The following is a 16,041-nucleotide window of genomic DNA, read 5'->3' on the forward strand; positions in this document are numbered from 1 at the left end:
TGAAATCCCGGCCTTATCATTTTGCAGGAGTGCTGCTAGTTTTCAGGTTCTTAGCTTATAAGTACATGTAAGTGAAGTTATAGATTATGCATGGACTTAAAAGATTCTCCAGCTCTCCCTTCACCTGTATCCATCTTGTGGATAATTCTTATAAAGTATTATTTCTCCTTAGCCTCTATTTGTCCTGATCTAAAATTCCATTTACAATTACTTGAATTTGACTCTATGATGGTAATGGTCAGAGGGAGTAAAATCATTTGTCTTAAAGTGAGTTCCTCTATGGAGCGTGTGTCAGTGCCTGGATCATTTAAAAATGTTTTTTTACTATTCAGGCCATATTAACCATTTCATGTCGTGCTGTTTGTCAAGTAGCTGAGCAAGTCTGGAACCCATTCTTCAGTGCAGCTGCACCATGTACTCTTGCGTGTCAGTTACTTCACAAGTTACAAATCATTTCTGCACACTCACACCGGTGCTTCAATTTCTTCTTTAACCCTCTGTTGGAATTTCACATTTGGAAATCATCTTTACACGTTTCCCTATCTGATGCATGTGGTCTCTAGGGATTCTCTTTTTACCAAGTTTCCCATTCAGGCAGTGTTCCTTCAGCTACAGATCACTTCCTCATGCATGGTGGTAATCTCTCTGTCCTCTCCCACAAATTTTTGTTTCGCATTTGTAGAAAGGTAGGGATTGTGCTGTGTACTTTGCCAATCAACTTCATCATCCGGTATTTCACTGTTTTTAAAAGGATGCATCATTCGATAATACTTCCTGACTTACCAGTAATCTTCTCAAAAGATCAAAGAGGTTCTTCATCTCAAGATCTTTGCTTATCTCCCCCTGTGCAGTCCCAATATTTCAGGCAGAAGCCAAATTATCAAATTCAGTTATCTTATGAAGTTTTTTGTTTTATGGCAGGCAGATGGTAAATGCCAAGTTGCACAAATCCCAGAGGGAAACCTGAGGTGGCTGCCACAATGATTTGAAGTTTGTATTTATTTCAAGATGTGGGCTTTGAGTTCAATGAAAAGAAGGCCACCAAGGCTTAGAGGTTTTTTTTTACAAAACTAAGTTAAACATTTATTAACAAAAGAAAAATATTTTAAGCGCATACATATGTCTACAAATTACTACTATTATGACTGCTAAATCCCCTAATTAATCTGACTCCCAGTTACACCTCCATTACAACAACAGCAAAACATAGATTTAAACAGACTGAGGCAAAGCACATACCATGGACAGTCAAATTCATAGTGAGTTTTTTTCAGCTTTGGTTCCTTGTAGGCAACAACTTGAAGCTTTTCATACGTGTTGGTCTTACAATGCCTGCTCTTGCACACAGCCTTCTCTCCTTTATGCATATTTTCCCCTTTGAATGCACATTCCATCATTTGAATATTTCAATATGTCTTTGGGCTTTACCTCTGGAATAATAAAAATCTATCATGGTACCAATTTTACCAGAAATCTTTTGGGAAAATAAACATATTGGGCAGGATTTTACACATCGGTGAAAGGGACCAGGGCCTGCTCGCTGATGCTTAAAATGATGTGCGGTGACACCGGGTGGAACTCCCGATGTCACCGCGTCCCATTTAAATTTTCAGGAAGGCGGGAGAGCAGCAAAATCAGCTGGCCAATTGAGGCCATTGACAGGGTCAATTAAGTAATTAAAGAACCTGCCCGTCCAACCTTAAGGTTGGTGGGCAGGCCCGGAGCCCTGGCAGGAACTAGAAAAAACATGAAACCTCATCCACGGGTGGGATGAGGTTTCATGTAGGCTTTAAAAAATTTTAATAAAGGTTTTGTAAAAATTATGGACATGTCCAAACTCATGTGACATTGTCACATGAGGAGACATGTTAGGGAAATTTGAATTTTCTATTTTTATCTTTTTTACATTTACAGCCGATCTACCTGAGGCTGCGCTCAGGGAAATGAGTGTGTTCTTTCGTGCGCATGCGCGAAAGAGTGCACTCTCGATTTTGGGATTCCCCTTTGCCCGCACAGGGAGCGCATAGCACTTCCATGCAGACGTCACGCTGGGCAGGCCTCAATTGGCCCACCCACATAAAATAGTGACGTGCCTCCGACTGGGGGCACCGATCAGAAGCACGCCTGTATGCACCCGCCCCTCAACTTCCCCCCGGGGCGTGGGGGGAGTGGAATTCAGCCCACTGTTTGGCTTAGCTACAGTTGGCTAGGCGTAACACCTTACCACCTCTTTGAAATTCCCTACTCTAATGTATCTAAAAATGCAAATGTCCCCTTTACACCTCACATTCTAAAACTTCAATTACCTATTTAACCTTTCAAACCTAGCTTCTCTTCTGACACATCAAAACCTTCAGACCAGCTGTCTCTAATTCAATTATGTCACACATACACACAAACACACACACACACACAGACACACACACACACTCACTGTTTCTATCTTTTTGACAGCCCCCTCGTTATTGAAAAATGAACCCTAATGGTTTAAAAAGACAGTTTCATTTTATTAACCCATTTTACACTATCTCCTATACTTATTACACTATTACATTACCAGATGCATGCATTAACTTAACAATATACATACAAATCCTTGGTATCAACAGAAATCATTCCAGTCCAGCGTCCAGGTTTTAAATGTCCAATTTTCCCTTTAAGCTTCAAGCTCTTGACAATGCATCGGCCATCAGATTTTCTCATCCAGCCACATGTATAATCTGTAGATTAAATAGTTGCAGTTTTAAACTCCATCTGAATAGCCTTGCACTTTTGTCTCAAAATTTTTCCAGAAACTTTAAAGGGTTGTGGTCTGCATAAAGAATTGTTTCTGACGAATTGTTTGCAACGTAAATTTCAAAATGCTGCAATGCTAACACCAGACCCAGAGTCTCCTTTTCGATCATGAATAACCTCTCTGTTGTAAATGCAACTTTTGTGAAAAATACCCTATAAGTTTCTCAATTCCAGTGTCATCTTCTTGTAACAATCTGGCCCCAATGTCAATATCGCTTGCGTCAACAGCCAACTTAAATTGCTTGGCGTAATTGGGTATGGCCAAAACTTGTGTTGTGGTTAATACAGTTTTTAAACTATCAAAATGCCTTCTAACACTTCTGCGTCTATTGAAACTCCTTGTTCTTTTGTAATAGTTCAGTCAATGCAGCAACCACACTGCTATAATTTGGTAAAAATTTCAGGTAAAATCCACTCATGCCTAGGAATCCCAAAACTTCTCGTTTTGTTGTAGACTTGGGGGAATCCATGATAGCCTTGACTTTGACATCTCTAGGAACCATCTTACTATGTCCAGTAGTATGGCCTAGAAACGTAACTTGCGCTTTAGCAAATTCACTTTTAGACAAGTTCATCACCAAATTAGTCTCTTGCAATAAACAAAACAATTCTTCTAGATGCAGTAAATGCTCCTCCCACTTTTGACTGAAAACTATCAAGTTGTCAATATAAACAGCACAATTGCTCAGATCTGCATTTAATATGTTTGTAATAAATGTTGTAGCTTCATTTTTCATACCAAATGGCTTGACTTTAAATTGATATAGTCCACCTGGCATCACAAAAGCCAATACCTCCTTTGCTCTATCCAATAATGGTTCTTGCCATTTTAGCAAGTCAATCTTTGTGATAAATTTTGATTGTCCTGTTTCCTCAATGCAACCTTCCAACCATGGTATAGGATATGAATCTGTTTTTGTCACTGCATTCACCTTTCGATAGTCCACACATAGTCTTTGTGTTCCATTCGGTTTCGGTACCAGCACAATAGGCAAACTCCAGTTACTGCAACTAGACTCAGCTATGTCATTTTGAAGCATGAATTTGATTTATTTCTGTGCATGTGATAACTTTGCCGGATTTAATCTATAAGGATGTTGCCTTACCAAAGATGAAACTTCTACACATATGTTATGTATACCTAAATTTATTCTCCCCAGCTTAATCCCACAAATAGCTTTGTGTGACTGCAATAGCTTCTCCAAATCACTTTGACACTTGTCTGGGAGGTAACTCAACATTGTATTTAAATTTTCAAGTACCCTCTCATTATCCAATTTTATTAGAGGAAAATCAATTTCAGAATCCTGCATTTCTACCTTTCTCATTATCTACTGCCACCAGAACTTTCTTTTGGTCCTCTTCCCTGTCAAAGTGCTTTTTTAAGCATACTTACATGACACACCCTCTGCTTCTTTCTTCTATCTGGGGTATTTACCAAATAATTTACTTCTTTTCAATCTTGTAAGGCTCACTAAACCTTGCCTTTAATGAGTCACCTAGTACTGGTAACAGAACTAACACTTTCTTCCCATCAACAAAACTACAAGCTGTAGCTTTCCTGTCTGCCTTCACTTTCATCACTTGCTGTGATATTTTTAAATGTTCCCTAGCTAACTCACATGCTCTGTCCAGTCTCTCTCTGGAATTTGATACATAATCCAGGAGAGTAGTTTTCAAATTTTGACCCACCAATTTCTCATGAATCAATTTCAGTGGTCTGCTTACCTCATGACTATAAACTAGGTCAAAAGGACTAAAACCTGCTGATGCATTAGAAGCACCCCAGATAGCAAATAACAAGAATGGAATTCCCCTATCCCAATCCTGTGGATAATCCTGACCATATGCACTCATCACAGTTTTTAAAGTTTGATGCCATCTTTCCAAAGCCCCTTGTGACTCAGGATGGTAAGCTGTTGACTTCAACTGTTTTATTCCCAAACTGTTCATTACCTCCTTAAACAGCTGTGACATGCAATTTATGACCTGATCTGACTGTATTTCTTTAGGTAAACTATATCTTGTAAAACAATGAGTTAACTCTTCCACAATCCACTTTGTTTCTCAAAGGCATTGTTTCAGGAAACCTTGGTAGACACATCCATTATTGTCAGTAAGTAGTGATTTCCACTTTTAGTCTTAGAGATCCTTACCCTAGTAAAAGGTTCTTCAAATGCTGCAATTGGAATTAAAGGTGCTGGCTTAATCACTGCTTGTGGTTTCCTCATCACCTGACCTGTGTGACATGTTCTACAGAATTTGACTACATCCCTATGCAATCCAGGACAATAAAAATGTTTTTGTATTTTTGCCTGTGTATTTCTAACTCCTAAATGTCCCCCGATTGGAATTTCATGAGCTATCCTCGGAATCTCATTTCTTTGTTGAAATGGTATTACAACCTGATGCACTTCCCTCTAGCTCTCATTTGCTGAAATATGATAAGGACTCCATTTTCTCATTACAACATTACCCTTAAGGCAATAACATTCTGAAATACATTTTGTCTCTGTTTCTGAGTAATCTGTCTGATATAACTTTTATTTGTGAATCCTTCTTCTGTGACTCCACTAACTGTCTTGAGTTAAACACTTCACCTGCATTGCCTTCCAATCTTTCTTACTGGACAACCTTATCAAATACAGTGCCAGCTAATTGGACTTCCACACCTTCTCTCTGCCTTTGAATGTCCTGTCCTTCTTGGTTCAACCTATGAGCCTATAAACTTGTTACCACACAATCTGGAAACAATCCAGATGCTCTCTCTGCAACACTTCTGTTGAAAACACTTCTATAGGCTGCTCAATGACCACAGGCATAACCGACATCTGGGACCCAGCTATATCATTACCCAGAATAAATTGAACTCCTACAATTGGCAATGTTTCCATTACTCCAACAAGCACCTCACCTGTTTTCCACTTACTTTTTAAATTTAACTTCCACAATGGAATAGGTTTAGCATCTCCATAAGATGATATTATCACCTATTCCTACAATACTCCTTCTGAACAACAAATATCACTAACCAGCAACATTGAGGATTGACTAGCCCATGTGTCTCTTAAAATTTTCACATATTTACCTTATTTTAGCTTCTTTACTCCACCCTGTACACATGGAAAGACTTTTGTTTCACATTTAAACATTTCTTCAACCTGTTCCCCTGAATTCTCTTGGGTAAATTGTGAATACATTCTCACTTCTTTACCTATCACTGATTCTTCCTGTTTTACCTGTACACAAACCATTGTTTTTTTCCTAAGCATGAACCTCAGAACCCACAGCACTTTTACATCCACTACTTTTCTTCACCCCTATAACTCCAACAGATTTTTCATGCAATTTCCAACACACAGATATTATGCATCCAATTTTACACCTCAAAACACCTCAATTTTCAATTGTCACATCTACCCTCAGCACCTTCTTTTTTATTCTGAGAAAAAGACTTCCTGGGAATTTCCAACTACTCCTCTTTCTTGACAAACCAAATTCCTTTCACCTTCCCAATTTCCATCCTTTCCTGATTTAAAAGGGTGGTGAAAAAAACAGTTTAGCTCTATGAACTAACTCATAATCATCAGCTATCTCTGCCGCTTGTCTTACTGTTTCAACCTTCTGTTCCTCCACATGAGTTCTCACTACCAAAGGAAATAAACCTTTAGATTCTTCCAAAAGAATTACTTCTCTAAGAGCAACATATGTTGTCTTTTTCTTTATTGCCTATATCCGCCAGTTAAAACTGCTTTGTTTTACTCTTTCAAACTCAATATAAGTTTCCTCAGGCCATTTTCTCCTATTCCTCAATTTCTGCTTGTATGCCTCAGGAACTAAATCATATGCACTCAGAATAGCTTTTTTTTAAACTACATCATAGTTCACCAACATTTCTCCTGACAATGAAGCATAACCCTCATGTGCTCTACCCACCAACCTGGATTGTAACAACAACATCCAATTTCCCTGTAGCCATATCATCTGTTTAGTTATCTTCTCAAATTAAATAAGGAATGCTTCAACATCCCTTTCCTCAAACTTTGGAAGAGCTTTTGCAAATTTAAATAGCTCCCCACTGGGTTATGGTCTTGAAGTAAGTCCTTCTGCACCATCTAGTATTTCTTTTTTAACGGCCAGTAATTTCAATTGGAATTCTCTCTCTCTCTTTTTCTCTTTCCCCCTTTTCTAACCTCGCCATTTCTAATTCCCTTTCCTATTTTCTTTCTCTCTCTTGCTTTTATGCATGTTGCCTTTGGAATGCCCTTTCTCTTTCCTTTCCTCTTTCTTTCCCTGCCCTTTATTTTTCTGCTGCCTCTAGTTCCAGTTTTTTCATTTGCAACTGAGTTTGAGCTCAATCTAAAGAACCACCCATTGGAGAACTTGGTCTCTCAGGTAGTCCTTCCAATTTCAAATGCTGTGCTATACCTTCAATTATGTCTGGTGTCCTTACCCCTACAGGTAACCCTAACTGTAACTTATCTGCCAACTCCATTCCCATAGTTTTATTTGCCTTTTATAAACCAACCAAAGTTATAACCTCAACTCCCAGACAAGTCTTAGCAATTGCCAAAGCCATATTGCAGTCTCACCACTTAAAAATAAACCTCACTCCAACTCCTGAATTCAAAGCGCTTCCTTTATTTGTAACTTTGAGATTAACCAACTCCTAACCAATCGAGGAATTTCAAATAGATCCCACAAAAAGCCCCCAATTTTGTTACCGCAGATGGATGGTAAATGCCAAGCTACTCAGATCCCAGAGGGAAATTTGAAGTGGCTGCCACAACTATTTGCAATTTGCATTTATTTCATGATGTGGGCTTTGAGTTCAGGAAAAAGAAGGCCACCGAGGCTTAGAGGTTTTTTACAAAACTAAATTAAACATTTATTAATTAAGGAAAAAGATTTTAAGCACATACATATGTCCAAAAATTACTAGTATAATTACTCCTAAGTCCCCTAATTAATCTGACTTCCAGTTACACCTCCATTAAGGAAACAGTAAAACACATAGGGAAAAATTATCCCCCCGTTGGGCAGGAAGTGGGGGAGCGGGCGCCAGCCAGCCAATTAAGGCCCACCCACGTGACGTCCACCAGGAAGCGCTATGCGCTCCCTGTGCAGGCAGAGGAGGATTCCCTCAGCTGGGACTGCACTCTATCGCGCATGCGTGCAAACAAGTGCACAGATCTCTCTGAGGCAAAGTGCTGCCTCAGGGAGATCGGCTCAGAATTAACCGTTTTAATAGAAATGATAAAAAAATTCCTCTGACATGTCTCCTCATGTAACATGGTCACATGAGTTGGAACATGTCCATAACTTTTATTGAAAGGTTTGATAAAAATGTAAAAACCCTCATGAAGCCTCACCCTGCCTGTGGATGAGGTTTTGTGCTTTTTCCGAAGCCCCCCAGGGCTTCCGGCCTGCCCGCCAACCTTAAGGTTGGAGGGCAGATCCATTAATTACCTTAATTCATTTCTCAATGGCCTCGATAGGCCACTAACAGGTCGGCAGGCGAACAGTTGACTCGGCTGTGCCCCCGCCGACCTGAAAATGGAAATGACGCAGGGTGATGTCGGGAGCTCCACCAGATGTCATCCTGTGTCATTTTACATGTTGGCGAGCGGGACCCACACGTGCTCGCCGACCAGAAGATCTTGCCCATAGATTTAAACAGGCGCAGGCAGAGCAAACAGCCTGGACAGTTGAATTCAAAGTAAGTTTTTCTTCTCCGCCGATGCTGCCAGACCTGCTGAGTTTTTCCAGGAAATTCTGTTTTTGTTTTGGATTTCCAGCATCCGCAGTTTTTTTGTTTTTATCTCTGTTTCTCAGCTTCAGTTCCTGGTAGGCAGCAACTTGAGGCTATTCACATTTATGTAAGGTCTTAAAATGACTGCCTTTGCACACAGCCTTATCTCCTTTATACATATTTTCCCCTTTGAATGCAAATTCCCATTGTTTCACTTTGTCTTTGGACTTTTCTCTAATAATAAAAATCTATCTAGAAATCTTTGGGAAAAATAAACACACTAATTTATCTAAAAATGCAATATTTATTAGCTTTCTTTTTGGGAAAATCAGAATTTGTTTATCTCCTTAAACGTAAGATAAATTCCAATCTCAGAAACAGGCTTTGTGTTTTTAAATGGTGGTTTTACATTGGAGACAAAAGCGTTTGCAAATTTAGATTTCCTTATTTCTCACACTCGAACACTTCATCTTGATAGATAACCATTAATAACAAACGGCCTTAATGTTTAAGGCCAAGTCTCTGAAAGGTAAAGTATTTTTGCTGCGCTTCAATTCTCAAAACTGCTGTAAGAGACAGCAGCTTCTTTAAAAATACATCACTGCAGCCTCTTAGGCAACTGTAGAAAAGGAACAGGATCTTTCCCTCCTTTAAAACAAATTTCAATTTCAATGTTTGCTACTTAACCAAATTTGAAAGAAATAGTCAATAAAAAGTGTCTTCAGTTTGAAGTTTAGCTGTTCTTCTTGAGCTCACTCTGATACAAAATGTTTTGAGAAGTTCAAATTGGATTGCTATCAAACTGTAGGCTTCTCTTCATACTTTGGGTACAAACTGTATTGCTTTACAATTGTACACTAGAACAGTTCAATTTTTTAAACAGAAACTAACAGCAGTAAAATCGGTAAAATGTGTCATTTGAATTTTAAACATTTTAGCTTCTCCCTTGAACCCATTTTATTGAATCTTTAATGTTTGTAAACAACACCCTGCTTTAGCAATAGCTTGACTTGAATGTATGGTGTACTCTCAGATGGGCAAATTGCTGCCACCTTCATAGGGTCAGAGTAAGGATCGTGAGTGATGACAATGCAGGAGTCAGGCCTCTTTCTGCATACACTCAGGCTTTCGATGGGGGCCTGTTTGATGCTAATTAGGACCTTGTGAGAGTCCCAGACCATCCCTTGCTTTGATTCTGGGGAGCTTGCAGCTTAGATCTGTTTAAAATCATTGCTTTCTGACTCTACTTTGGAACCTTTGTGGCCCCTGTTTAACTCTGAAAAGATAGATTCATGCGGCTTCTATGGAGACACTTCAACTCTTGTGGGTTCCAGTGTTTGGTATAATTTTTCACTTTGTATAACATACTTTGTCGTGTGTTTCCTGTTCATGGTGGAACTGCTCGAACGGGTCAATCCCTTTTGGAATTTATTGACCTGCCCCTTTAGCTCCTTATACTTTTTATTCAGCTGTACAGCAAGCACACATACACCATAAACCAATTTATCCTGGAACTTTTCTAACTTCACCTTTCCTTTCTGAACCTTATTTCTAATAAAATCAAATCCCGGTATCACCCTCACTTGTTTTCTCAGTCAAACTCCCTATCAGTCATTTCCTAACGTATGCCATTGTGACTCCTGCCTTAATAACTACTCCACACATTTAACTACAATCTAAAACTGCTGTTTCTCAGATTCCAAGCCAATCCTGACCACTGTGGACCCCACTTCTGACACCAATTGTATGATTTTCGGGTTCGGGACCATAGGTACCTAAATAGGCAGTCGACTGTTTATATGTAATTTTAAGATAGTTTATTCAGTTTATTAAGAAGCAACAGTTTAGATTTGATACATTAGTTGATGAGACAGAGAAAGGTATATGACCCGTAACAGCTTGTGATAACAGCATTCCGCTCTCTAGTCGCAGTGTTAGGAAACTCTTCCCTCATCTCTCGATATTCCTCTTCCTCTGGTCCATCTTCCATCTGAAGAGGCAGCTGCCCAATGAGCACTGATACCTCACCAACAGACCAGCAGCTCCTCACAAGCACATCAGCCCAATACCTCAGCCCACTTCCGCCATTATGACACCAATCTACATACCCTTTTGTGGGGTATGGTAGCTTACCCAATGTCAAGCATTCTGACCAATGGATACAGGACAGGTACTCAAAACATCAGGAAGGTTACCTCCCCCCACCCCCCTCCATCCCCCGTGCTTCACCCTACTTGAGGTAAGCTTTTTAGTTTACAACTAACTGAGGGTCATATCCTGGTCATTCTTAAACAAGTACATAGATAAAGGGGTACAGAAGACACCATCTTAACTTAGGAATGACAACATGAAATCAGTGATCTTGCCTTTTTCCACAGACTGTTTAAAAATTGTTGCCTTTTTAGAAAGCTTTTTAGGGGGTGTTATGCGGAAAATATCTGTTTATTCAAAACCTCAATTTCTTACACCAGTGCCCTCAACCCTAGTTGCCAAACCCTTAGCCTGCAACCTGTCCTTCAACCTCCCCCATGCATCACTATCTTTGCCAGCTCTCTCCACCTGCCCCATGCACTGACTCCATGACCACCACCAACAACACAATACTTACACGTGCCTCTTCCACAGCCATGTGGATCTGGAATGGGTGATTCACCATCACCTCTGCTCAGTGAGTTTAGTGTCCATCACCCTCTCCTTCACTGTGTAAATCACTTTCAGCTGCTGTAGCCCACCCCTGGTCTGGACCATTTCTGTGGCATTGTGCTCCTGCATAGAGAAAGGTGCTTCATCTGTGTGGCTGGAGGTCATATTGGCTCTTCACATGTTAGACCATCAGTAGTTTTGCCTTGGGCACACAATCCTTCACGTTAGAGGAGAATGATGCACCCAGTCTGCACCAGCTATTGTGCTATGACTTGGCCATCCACCAAATGGACACCTATGTTTGAATGAGGGACCACTCACCTTGCCAGGGTAAACAACTGTGGAACCTCTTGTGACACTAAATCCATGTGTGCCTGTGTTTTCCTGCAGCGGTCATCCTCTTGGCTATTTTGAGCCATGTGTTTTTTAGTTACAGAGGGTTGCAGCTCCTTCCAAGCTGTACATAGAATGCCACATCTGTCACAGCCTGGACCAGGTACTCGAGGTTCTGATCATAGAGCCTTATGCTGGCCCCTCCTGGCCTTAGGCTAATGCTCCCTTCAGTGACATTCTGGCATGGGAATGAACAAAGCACATGGGTCAGTACATGTTCTCACTTCATTTGGTGCAAACCATTAACTGGACCTATTTCCATTCTGGGTAAGGACTATCGAGTTGAACGCTGTGACCTCATGGCAGACCTCCTTCCATGTCCCTGCATTGCCTTCGCTCAAAAGCTTGGCCTGGATTTTATTATTCTTTAGGCCTCCTACGAATATGTCTCTAAGGTCAATTTCTAGGTTGGCACCATACCCACGGTGAACAGAGACTTTCTTTAATTCAGGAGTGTAATCTGCAGCAATGTCACTTGGCAACTGCTTCATTTACCAATGTCTTTCGCAGACAATACTGGAGTGGTCTTCAAATATTGATCCATTCCATTGAGTTCCAAGTTTCTCAGCTTCCAGGCCCATCTGTGCCTGCAGTTTTTCCTTATTCATAAAATTGTGAAGGACAACACAAGCTACTGTGGATTGTGCGTTGCCTCTCCTGACCCATCAAGGCAGAAAAGCCTTGCCTTCAAACTTCCACATTACTTCAATTGCTGATCTGATAAATGCATGGGATTTGTTTATGTGAATTTAGCAATTAAAATAAGGTCAGGAGCCATTTATATCAAGCCTTGTTGCTCAAATCAAAGTAAGGCCATGAGAGATGGAAGCAATCCTTGTCTGCCAAATCCCATATCATCATTAGACTGTTTTGCTCAATAGGGTTGGGAGGCTAGAGTTCCTTACGCTCACCATTTCATGACAAATTCCAAGAAATTTAGAACTGTAACTCAAGATTTATTGAAATTGATCACAGATGGTTTGAATGTTATGGGAATGAAATCCTTTTCTATTCAGAAAATGCAATGGTTCTACAGTAGGAGCTCAGATCCATGCGGGTGTCATTGATTATCTGCAAAACTTCAGAGAATCCCAAAATGGATGAATTTTCCAGATCTTCTGAAGATGGTCCATTGACCTGGTTAGTACAAGTAAGTACAAGTAAGTAAGTAAGTAAGTAAGTCACCTGGCTGACATATCACAAGTCTCCAGTTGCAGTGGAAATTGGCTTTAAGTTTACAGCTGTGTTTAACCCAGGGCCATTTTCTTGGTAGTTTTTGTCAGTGGTGTTTTGCCATTGCCTTCTCTTCTCAGGGGCAGGGTGAACAATTAGATCCAAGGTGTGCTCAGCTGGAAAGGGAACCAAACTCATGTTGCTGGTGTTATTCTGAACCACATGCCAACCATCTAGCCAACTAAACTAACCGGCCCTCTGTAAGGTACAAAACCTTGTCCTAGTGTTCATAATTGGTAACGTTTTATTGCCCTTCAGAGAGCAGTTGAGAGCACAAAATTGCAAAGGGACAATGATAAGAGAGTGCATAGAATTGTGACCGGTGGAGTTCAGTTCAGGAAGTGTGAGGTTAAATACTTTGGACCTAAGAAAGATAGGTCAGGGTATTTTCTAAATGCTGAGGAACTGTGAATGAGCAGAGTGACTTATGCATCCATGTACAGGAATCAATGGACAGGTTCAGAAATTTTAAAGTTTAATGTAATTGAATGGTAGCATTCATTTCAAGGGAGCTGGAATACAAAGAGGTGGAAATTATCTTACAGCTTTGGAAAGCTCTTGTTAGCTCATAACTGGAATATTGCACTCAATTCTGGGCAATACATCTCCAAAGAATATATTGTCCTAGGAACAGCTGTCATGCAGATTCCCAGAATGATATTAGGTCTAACAGGGTTAAATTATGATGACAAGCTGCAGGCACTTGTATTCCTTTGACTTTAGAAAATGAAGAGCTAATCTAGTTAAGGTGCGTAAGATGGTTAAAGGACGTAAGATAGAGATAAACTGTTTCCTCTGGTGGAGGGGTCAGACCAAGACTGCATGACCTTAACAATATATCTAGGCTATTTGGGGTGATACCAGGAAGCACTTTTTCACAGAAAGAGTAGTGGAAATCTCAAAATGTTGCCGATGTTAGGTCAATTGGAAATTTCAATGTGGAGGCTGATAGATTTTTTTTGCATAAGAGTGCTAGGGGTAACAGAACCATGGCAAGTAAATAGACTTTGGATACAGTTCAGCCATGATCCAACTGAATGGCAGAACCCCTTGAGGGGTAGAATGGCCTACTCCCCTATGTTCCTGTGTTTGGTCATGCATTATATATCAGAAATATACTGAAAATAATGGTATCCAAATTATCCTGCAAGACTTGTTTTTGAGATTCATATGTTTTGTATATTTTTTATTTTTGGATAATACTCACCAAATGTTCCCTTGGGAAATGTTGAATTAGTCATCATGAACAGATCTTAATTTTCTTTTTATATTTTTCATCATTACCATGTCACTAAATGGTTCTGCGGCATATATTAAATGCCTTGAAATTCAATTTTTTCCTTTCTCAGTTCAAAGTTAGATTCTGGACTGTCATAAGAACATAAGAGCAGGAGTGGGCCATTTGGCACCTCTAAACTGCTCTGCCATTCTATAAGATCATGGCTGATCTAATGTGGCCTTATCCTCATGTTCCAGCCAGCCTCCCATAACCCTTAACTCCATTGTAGATCAAAAACCTGTCTAACTCAGCCTTGAATACATGCAATGGTCTTGCCTCCACTTTTCCCTGGAATAATACATTTCAAAGATTACTGATCCTCTAAGAGAAGAAGTTCCTCCTCATGAGGGAAAATGCTCAACATCTACACTGTCGTGCTCCCTTAGAATCTTATGTTTCAATAAGATCATATCTAATTCTTCTAAACTCCAATGATTCTAGGCCCAACCTTTCATCATTCCCCAATCAGTCCTTTTCAAACATGGAGCATGGTTTTGTTTTTATATTACATCTGTTTTTCTATATTTTATCCAAACAATATTTCTTTTTTTCTATGAAATTTAAAGCTAAATTGATAACAGGGCAAAGAGAATTTGTGACTTAGTCAACCATCGAGTGTGATGGAAAGAGACTATAAAAACTGTTCTGCACATTACAAGATTGATGGGGCATTCTCAGTTACAATGCATATGTGTGTGCCAATTTTCCCATGAAGAAATTAATACTTTGATAAAACTATGGTGGTCCCAGTGAAGGAGAAACCAAATAACTGTGCCAGATAATAGTTATGATAATGTGTGGATTCAATTAATGGCAACAGCACGGGGTCCAATTCCCCATTCTGGCTGAGGTAGCCTCTTTGCCCTACCCACAGTGACAAATCACAGCAATTAAATGTGCTTCAGGCAGAGAATGGTGGAAGCAATAACAGTTAGATAAAAACTTTCTATGTCACAGTGCCACGTTTTGAGACATTCACATACGAAAAGGAAATTTAATAATCTCCTGTGTACTGTATTTCCTCTCCATCATAGAAAGAGAGTTTTATAAAAGTATATTTATAAAAGTATAGTTAAAATAAAATTAACTTTGATCTTCTATTATCTTAAGAATATGGTTTAAGAATAATTGGTCTCGAATTGACCCTGAGAGCCACAGCAATTACAGTCCAGCACTATATTCACATTACAGTTGTAGCATTGGTATGTCACAGCCTGCTGAGTCAAAGTAGCACTAGATGCAGCCAAGCATACACAAAGTTGTACATAATTATAAATTAACAAAGTATCAACAAGCAAATCCTGTGGTCCATTGCATGGCATAATGCTCCTGTTCTTATGAAGCACATCATCTTATCTAAAAGAACAGGAGATCCCGAGTGAACCTACCTATATACGTCCTTACAGTGAAATTTACAAACAATTACTATTCTACAAAATCTTCATGCCATATAACTATTATTTGGATGATGCAAACCTCTCCCTTTTTGGCACAATTACTGAATGATAACAAGTGCCTCAAGAGTAAATGAATGCCCAACAACCCAGTCCAGATTTTGAGCAAAGGGTTTAACAGATTGCATTAATGTTATGTTATGTTCATTGAAAAATGAATGGCATATTGTGTAATATTACTCGTAATATTTACAGGCCCCAAATGAGATAAACATTTAGTTAACGTTTTTGTAGAAATTCTTACCAGTGTCAGCATCCAGTTTTTAAATAGCAGGATTATCTTTAACATTTGAAATGTTCACCTGCTGTGTTTCTCTTAAACTTAGAATTATAGAATCATGGAAATGAAAGAACACAGAAGAAGGCCATTCAGTCTATTGTGCTTGTGCGGCCTCTTTGAAAGAGCAGACATGCGTAGTCCTGTACCCCATTGTTTGATTGGAATCCTGTATATTTCTTATCCTAAAGCACCTGTCCAATTACTTGTTAAA

The sequence above is a fragment of the Carcharodon carcharias genome, chromosome 4 (genome assembly GCF_017639515.1).
Source record: "Carcharodon carcharias isolate sCarCar2 chromosome 4, sCarCar2.pri, whole genome shotgun sequence".
NCBI classification, from domain to species: domain Eukaryota; kingdom Metazoa; phylum Chordata; class Chondrichthyes; order Lamniformes; family Lamnidae; genus Carcharodon; species Carcharodon carcharias.